The 9,650-nt window shown below is 29.3% G+C and overlaps 1 pseudogene; it reads right to left on the reverse strand.

The window, feature by feature from the left end:
• Positions 1-227: 227 nt before the first annotated feature.
• On the reverse strand, positions 228-1,050 carry LOC110825092 (agamous-like MADS-box protein AGL62 pseudogene; annotated as a pseudogene).
• Positions 1,051-9,650: the final 8,600 nt, after the last annotated feature.

The following is a 9,650-nucleotide window of genomic DNA, read 5'->3' on the forward strand; positions in this document are numbered from 1 at the left end:
GTTTTAAGGAAGAAAACTTATATTAAGAACTAGATGCAGTATCACTGAACGATTACAAAGTACTTCAACAAATAACATAAAATAAGATGCCTCTTATTTTCTAGAACAAACCTTTACTCGTTAGAAGCTAAAATCCTAAAACCCAACATAATATAAAGACTAATACTGAGGCATTTACTGTGCCGGAAAAATTAAAAATTCATTTTAAATAAGTAAAAAAAGTTCACTTAGAAGAATCCTTGGCCAAATCCATGATACTTTGGAGGCATCATATTTGGATTGTTGAACGAAACAATGCTAGAACTGAATCCAGCAGGCTTTGTCTCAAAAGGAAGACTTGCTCCACTGGAAGAACTTCCCAGAAAAAAAGGATGGTTAGGATGATGATGATGAGGATGAGGATGAGGAAGATGAGGATGAGGATGAGGAAGATGATGATGAGGATGATGATTATTTTGGGTACGAATCAAAATCTTCTCAGCATGCTTAGCCACATTCTTCTTCAGTTCATCGAGAGAGGCCTTCAGTTGTTGAAGTTGTGTCAAGCTCATATCGTTCTTGCGAGCCATCCACCAACATTGATTCTCATTTGCCTTTTTCATATGGTTAAGCTCTTCGCCTCGCTTCTTCTCGATTTCGAGTTGGTTAAGAACCTGTATATGTGGTAAAATTAATATATATTATTTATACCGAAAATTTTTTATTAGAAAGGAAATTAATTAAAATAACCTGAGTGAGCTGCATGTTTAGCTCATGGACACTAGTGTTCCGATGAGCCTCAATGAGTTTCATGGTTCCAGATGCAGTTTGTGGTGGATTACCACTAATAAAACGTTCCAACACAGTTTGGACACAAGGATGGCCAAAAGAGAAGACCTTCTGATCGGGTGAGAAGATGATAATAGCAATCTCAGCCCCACATAGAGTGCTCAATTCACTCGCCTTCTTGAAAAGTCCGGCTCGACGTTTGGAGAAAGTGACTTGGAGATTGCTTTCATTATTCATCTTCGCCATTTCAACCTTTTGCCGTCCCTTACTCTTTCTCACCATGGTTCCAAGTATTGAATATGTGCAGAGAGAAATTAATAGAGAGATTAATGGAGAGAAATAGTTTGTATTGAAAGAGGGGGAAATGAGTGATATTTATAGGAGATTTGAATCAAGGTTGTGAATTAATAAATTTTAGGTAGACATCCTGTATATATTTTCTTGTTTTAATAATTTACTTGTTTAGGGTTGCTTGAGAATCTCCTCCTTATTGAAATATATGGTAGGAAAAATCTGGACAATGAAAGTTAAATTTTAGCTGTACTTTTATACAATTTGAAAAATCATCATTATTTTAACATATATAGATACATAGCTAGATGGATATACATGAAAATTGAACCTTCTTGAAAATTTTATATTTTTATGTTATATATATGTATATATATTCTCGATATTAATTTGGGATTGAGAAGGTAAGAGAGCTACTTTTAATTTTATTTATTTGTCTCTTGTTAGGAGACACACTGAATCAAATTGCAATGATAAAAATCCTTAGATAATTTCTGTTAAAGTAATAAAAAATTTAAAAATGTATTATAAGATATATTAAAATTTAAAAACTATGATGAATTCTTTATAAAATTAATTGATCATTAGTACAATGGATAATTTTAATTTTATTTATAAGCATTAAGGAAGGATCGAAGTTGCAAATTAAATTATAACTATCAATTGGATCACATTTAAAATTCAAAATTTTAAATAATTAAATTTAATTGTGACACTCGATTAACCTTCATTACAATAAAGTTTTAATTCGATTGCGTGTGATATTCACTTAAACTTAAAATTCATATAATTCATGTTTAGCTCTTTCAAAAGGTGACTTATAATTATTTTACTTGTACAACACTTCAACTTGAGCCTGCTTAAACAAAATCCAATTTCTTTGATCCATTCGATTGAAAATTTTTATTTAATACTGTTTGGTCCTAATATAAAATCTTCCATGCATTTTTTAGGGAATTTTTATTTAAATTATATCTCATATAATTGAATAAGTTAAATAAACAATTAACATTTAATAAAGATATTATCCATACTTGGGATATATATTCCCAAATATATAGATATATTTGCATACTTAGATAAGTAGTCTCAATAAAATATTTTCCATGAATATTACTTAATTTCATTATTGATTTATTTTAAGATTAATTACTCACATTAAAGTAGTAGAATTTTCTTAGCTGGAGCTTGTGCATGTGACCCATATAGGCTTAGTATTAAATTATTTATAGGACTTTAACCAATATAATTGATTTATTATGACTAAACACTTTTGACTCATCATCATGATTTATTTATCGCATCAATAAATTGGATGAACATACAGGTCACCAAGAGTGTCACCTAATAAATATATCACAACTCTTACAATGTATAAAAATTTGATCATGAAATTCAATAGTTTGTTCGTGGATGCATAATTACCATATAGTTAATTCATTTCATTTATTATATTTCAGACTAACTCAAGATGTGACTTGTACCAACCATTATTTAACTGAATAGTTGGTATATTTCTTCCTATATAAGAGATTGTACTTCCCTGTATGATTTTAATTAAATGTTATTTATATTGTTTTAAATTTGATGTATATATATATTAGTTAATTAACTAACACAGGTATTTATTCAAAAATAGAGACTCATAATTGTCAATGTAAAAAATTAACTCGCATAAATATGACGTAATTGAAGGTTTTCCCAAAGATGATTCATGTTCTTATCGAAGCACGATTGTGTGACTTTAATATCTTTTTTTTTTATATTTAGACGTTACTTTTGTCTTGAGTTAATGAGTTAAAAGTAAATTACTTAAAATATTTTCTCCTATTACAACTCTTAGAATAGTTGGTTGATTTCAACTTGAAAATAAAAATAAATGCATAGATAAAAAAATTATGTTATTATTACACTCTTAGAAAGTACCACAACACTGCAATGAAAAGGAACATGATGAAAACCCTAACGCTAAGGCACCAGATATCTAACATAAATAAAATAAAACAAACTACAAGCATCGTGTTTACAACTCTTTTTAATTTCATCCTTCCAAGACTTAATCAAGAAATGTACTTAGTAGAATCTTTTTTTCCCATTTCCTTGAATATATATATTGGGATTATCCTTGAACACGTTAGGTATCGCGTTTGGGTCGTTCAATACATGAGGCATCATGTTTAATTCGTTCTGAATTATAATCGTCTCAGCTTCTTCAGTAACTTTCTTCTTCAATTCCATAAGAGATGTCTTTAAATGCTCAAGTTGTGAGAAACTCATTTCCTTTTTCGGACCCATCCACCAACACTTACTCTCACATTTTTTTTTTTGTATTTCCTTAAGCTTCGCATTGTGATTTTTCTCGATTTCCAATTGATTGAGAACCTATTTTTATCTTTTTCAAATAATAAGTACAAGTCAGTATAAGTTTTAATCCAACAAAAATAAGATCAAATAAGTATATTAAGTTTTAAAATCTAAATATGGTCTACTCAAACCTGTGTGAGGATCATATTGAGCTCATGTATCCTTGAGTTGCGGTGAGCCTCAATGAGCATCATGGCTCCTGAAGTATCTCGTGGAGGATTACCACAAATGAAATCTTCAATCACTTTTTCAACACAAGGATGACCAAAAGAAAAAGCCTTCTTACAGGGGAAAAAACAATCATTGCAATATCAACGTCACAAAGAGTGGACAATTCACTAGCTTTCTTAAAAAGACCAGCTCTTCGTTTTGAGAAAGTTACTTGGAGGTTGGTTTCGTTACTCATCTTCACCATCTCAATCTTTTGACGGCCCTTGCCCTTCCTATCCATTGCTAAAAGTGAAAGAAAAAGACGATGTGAAGAAAAGATAAAAAAGTTGGTTTATAATTTACTAGGAACTGATAGAAAATGTATAGTGTTTATAAGAGTCGTCGGACTGACATTATTTTTTTGTGCTATGCAACATCAAACTTTAATTAAATGGATTTTCTATATAAATTTTTTAATCTTTAATTACTTACTCATTTGGATTCATCAGATTGGAAAATATCATTTTGTACTATCCAACATATAACTTGATTTATAAATTTATTAGCTTTAATTACTTACTTATTTGGAGTCAACAGGTTAGATATTATCATTTTGCACTATCGAATACATAACTCGATTTAGATTAATTTTCTATATAAACTTTTTTAACTTTAATTACTTATTCATTTGGAGCAGATTGCATATTATCATTTTGCACCATCCAATATATAAACTGATTTATAAATTTCTTAACTTTAATTACTTATTTATTGAGAATTATTACGCTGGACATTATCATTTTGCACTTCAATATTTAACTTGATTAAGAGAGATTTTCTATATAAATTTCTTAGCTTTAATTACATCCTCATTTGGAGTTACCAGACTGGGCATTATCATTTTTCACTATGAAACTTATAATCTGATTTAGATGAATTTTCTATATAAGTTTCTGCCTTTAATTACTTACTCATTTGGAGTCATCAGGTTAGACATTATTATTTTACACTATCTATAACTTGAACTAAATGGATTTTTTGCATAAATTTCTTAGCTTTAATTACTTGCTCATTTGGAGTCACCAGATTGAGCATTATCATTATACACCATCTAGCATATAGCTTGAGTTAGGTGGCTCTTTTGTATAAATTTTTTAACTTTAATTACGTACTCATTTGGAATCATCAGGTTGTGCATTATCAGTTTGCACTATTCAACCTATAGTTTAAGTTAGGTAGATTTTCTATAAAAATTTCTTGTATTTAATTACTTACTCATTTGGTGTTACCAGATTGACTTTATCATTTTGCACTATCCAACATATTGCTTGAGTTAGGTGAATTTTTCATATAAATTTCTTAACTTTAATTATTTACTCATTTGAAGTCACTAAGTTTGACATTATCATTTTTCACTATCCAATACACAATTTAATTTAGATGAATTCACTATACAAATTTATTGGCTTTAATAACTTACTTGTTTGAAATCATCAAGTTGGACATTATCATTTTTCACTATCCAACACAACTTGATTTAGATGAATTTTCTATATAATTTTTTTTCGATTTTGATGACTTACTCGTTCTGAGTCACCAAGTTGGGCATTATTATTTTATATTGTTCAATATATAATTTGATTTAGACGAATTTTCTATGTAAATTTATCAGCTTTAAAAACTTACTTGTTTGGAATGCTTTACAATCACCTCATTGAAATATGTAGTAAAAAAATCTTGAAGATTGATATAATATTACCTATAAGTTATACGAATTTACCACTTCCAAATCATCCTTGCTTGTAGAATGAAATGAGATGAATCTTCTTAGAAATAGTTATTAGCAGCCACATTTTCTTGCTTATCAAATTTGACAAGATAATAAAAATAGTGTCAGCATATTTGCAAGGATGAATAAAATTTGAATTACACATCTTAATACACAGTATTATATAATTACAAACCTATTTCCTAATATATATATATATATCAAATTTGGGAAGATAATGAAAATATTTTTCATGTTTCTCCATACATGAATAATAAATTAGTCAACAAAAAATTTCAAGCTTGGTAATAAAATTATAGCGAATATTGCAAAACCACCATGAAGTTTAATAAGTTATATATAAAAATAAATTAAAATTTGAAGAAGAAAATCCCAAAGTACAGAATATCATACAATTACCACCCTACTAATTATTTTAAAAACCATTTTCTTCTTTTCAACCTTAGCCATAAAAGGTTTTGATGAAGCTTCTCTATAGAACTATTCCGATTTGGCTCAATTCTTCACCACGGTGAGTTATCTTTCATAGTACATTATCTTTCTTGACGCTTTCGATGATTGCTCATCTTCTCTAATCTTCTTTACATTGATTCAAAATTATTTATACTCTATTTGAATCCATAGGGACTTAAATGTGTTTCCATGAGAGATATTTTAGTCAAAATTTTAGGATTATCTAACTAAATTTTTATGTTTGCTTTTTCATTAATCTCGTCATTCTTCCCAATAAATTTACAACAAAATGGAAGGATTTAGATACTCATGTTTTTAATCAAATATTCTCAATTGGAATTCATATTTTCATGAAGGAATCTGTCTTCGAGGGCAGTTTTTTTTTTGGAAAAAACTCAAACCCGAAAGAGATTAGGGTTCCTCACCAGTGTCTATCATAAGTAGTAGTTATGCTGATGAAAAAACACAATATATTTTATAAAAATTTTGTAAATATAGAACATTGTTGTAATGTTTTCAATTAATTTTTTCAATATGGGATATTATATTAACAACACTCGATTATTTATAATATACTGAAATATCATATTTTTGATATAAAATATAACACGTTGCATAGTAAATTTATTAAGTACGCATATATATTTTAAGATAACGTGCACTTGTATCCGTATTTGCATAATGCATTTTTAATGCGCTATTTATTTTTACTTTCACTGCCATGTCTTTTTTAAAATTTTTTGTTAAATAAGAATAAATTAATTATGTTTTACTTTTGAAGTTGATCTATATATATCCACTATATATCTTATCCACAACCTATATATTCGTTTTTTCATTGGATTATTACAGCCATTACGTACCAAACATCTGTTTTAACTGTAGATTGGTAAATAATTAATATTTCACCGATGATTTTTCAAGAACCTGCCACCCCATATAACATCTAATAGAGCATATTAGATATGTAAATACAAATTCATTTTGATTCTTGGTCTATGTTTCTTCTCTATCTCTATCTCTTTTGGGCATAAATCTAAGCCCTAATATTTATTAAACAGTGCACAGACATATAATATTTATAATGCATGTATAACATATAGTACTGTAAAATTTAGAGTTGAGATGAAAGCAAATAGATCTTTTACTTATAAAATATATCACTTTACATTCCATTGATAATATAGCTTAAATATGAAAGTCAAACTACATGAGCACTCTGTGACCTTACTATTCAAAACACATTCTCACAAACTTCAAATTCAGAAAAACTTCTGCCCATTTCCACCATTATTCTGAGTCATATTACACGTGTTCAATTGGATAAGACTTTAATGATTTCTACTGCTAGAAATAATATTTTATTTTCCTATTTTATGTATAAATCTTATATAATTGAAATAGCCGAAAAGAAATTAATAATAGACTTAATACTTCTAGTGACGGGCTTTAATGTAATTTTAGAAATGAATTGACTAGCAACATACCATGCAATTTTAGATTGTTACAACAAAAAGGTTGTATTCCATTTTCCTAATCAAAAGCCATGTACATCCTAAACTTATCTTCTATAAATAAAATGTAATTATTTTCTAAAAATTAAGTTGCAAATTTAATTATTCTCAACTAACTGTTGGAAGTGATTGATAGACAAAAAGCAAAAAGAAATTCCACTACAAGAAATACTAGTGTTACAAGAATTTCCTAATATATTTATTGAAGAGTTACCAGGACTACCACCAGATCGAGAGATAGAGTTCTTTATTGATTTTTTGCTTGACATGGCACCTATTTCTATTACTCCTTATAAAATGGGAAGAGTAGAATTAGTAAAGTTATAGAAATAGCTTTAGGAACTTTAGAGAAAGATTTTATCTGCCCTAGCATTTCTCCATGGGGTGCACTAGTCCTATTTGTGAAGAAGAATGATGAGACTGAACGATTGTGTATTGACAAGAGGACTCTCAACCAAGTCATAGTCAAGAATAGATATCCTGTACAAAGGATGGTAATCAGTCTTGCTACCATGCCAATAATGCATGTTATGGTTGTAAAAGCACTCATCACAAGATCCGTGATTGTCGATACCACTATATGCAACCTGCACATACCACCTAGGGCAGAGCATATGCTCTTAGAGTGCTAGATGTTGAGGCTAATCCAGAGGTTATCCAAGGTACATATCTTATATCTAAAACTCTTTCACATGTATTAATTGATCCAGGATCCACACACTTATTCGTATCATCTATTTTTGCACCAAGTTTGGGTGGTACACCTGTTTAATTGGATAAGACTTTAATGGTTTCTACTGCTAAAAATAATATTTTATTTTCCCATTTTATGTATAAATCTTATATAAGTGAAATAGCCGAAAAGAAATTAGCAGTAGACTTAATACTTCTAGAGACAGTCTTTGATATAATTTTAGAAATGAATTGACTAGCAGCCTACCATGCAACTTTAGATTGTTACAACAAAAAGGTTGTCTTCCATTTTCTTAATCAAAAGTCATGTACGTCCTAAATTTATCTTTCATAAATAAAATGTAATTAGTTTCTAAAAATTAAATTGCAAATTTAATTATTCTCAACTAATTGTTGGAACTAATTGATAGACAAAAAGCAAACAGAAATTCCACTACAAGAAATACTAGTGGTATAAGAATTTCTTAATATATTTCCTGAAGAGTTACCAGGACTACCACCAGATTGAGAGATAGAGTTCTTTATTAAATTTTTGCTTGACACTCAGCCTATTTCTATTACTCCTTACATAATGGGAATAGTAGAATTAGCAAAGTTATAGAAATAACTTGAGGAACTCTTCGAGAAAGATTTTATTTACCCTAGCATTTCTCCATGGGATGCACCAGTCCTATTTGTGAAGAAGAATGATGGGACTGAACGATTGTGTATTGACTATAAGACTCTCAACTAAGTCACAATCAAGAACAGATATCTTATACAAAGGATTGATGACCTCTTTGATCAATTGCAATGTGTAAAAGTACTTTCAAAGATTGATTTGAGGTCTAGATATCATTAGATAAAGATCAAGGCAGAAGATATTCCCAAGACTGCTTTCAAAACCAAGTATGGTCACTATGAATTTCGGGTCTTATCCTTTGGCTTAACAAATGCTCCTGCAGTGTTTATGAATATGATGAATCGGGTATTTCGATCTTATTTGGACAAGTTTATCATTATGTTCATAAATGATATCATGATCTACTCCAAGACTATTGATGAACATGTTGAACATCTAAGGTGTATTTTGGGAACTCTCAGAAGAGAAAAGTTATATGTTAAACTGAGCAAATGTGAATTTTGCCTCGATAAAATCTTCTTCCTTGGTCATAAGGTTTCTAAGATGGGATCATAGTGAACTAGAAGCGTCTTACTATTGTTACAGAAATCTGAAGCTTCCTAGGATTGGCAGGTTATTACCGCATATTTATCAAGAGATTTTTCAAGATTGTAGGTCCCCTTACTTTACTAGAAAATATGTAAAATTTGAATGGATAGATGATTATGAAAATAGTTTTCAAGAAATTAAAAATTGGTTTGTTACTACTCCAGTGCTAGCTCTTCCTAGTAGTTCTGGAGTTTATGTAATGTATACAAATGCTTCATATTTGGACTTAGTTGTGTTTTAATCCAGTATGGTAAGGTCATCACTTATAGGTCATGATAATTGAAGAACTATGAGCAAAGTTATCTAACTCATGATATAAAATTGGCTGTTATTGTATTTCCTCTCAAGATGTGGCATCAGTACTTATATGGAAAGACATTTGAGATCTTTATTGACCACAAGAGTCTCAAGTATCTCT

This window comes from Carica papaya, chromosome 1 (assembly GCF_054855325.1).
Source record: "Carica papaya isolate Zhongbai chromosome 1, ASM5485532v1, whole genome shotgun sequence".
NCBI lineage: Eukaryota > Viridiplantae > Streptophyta > Magnoliopsida > Brassicales > Caricaceae > Carica > Carica papaya.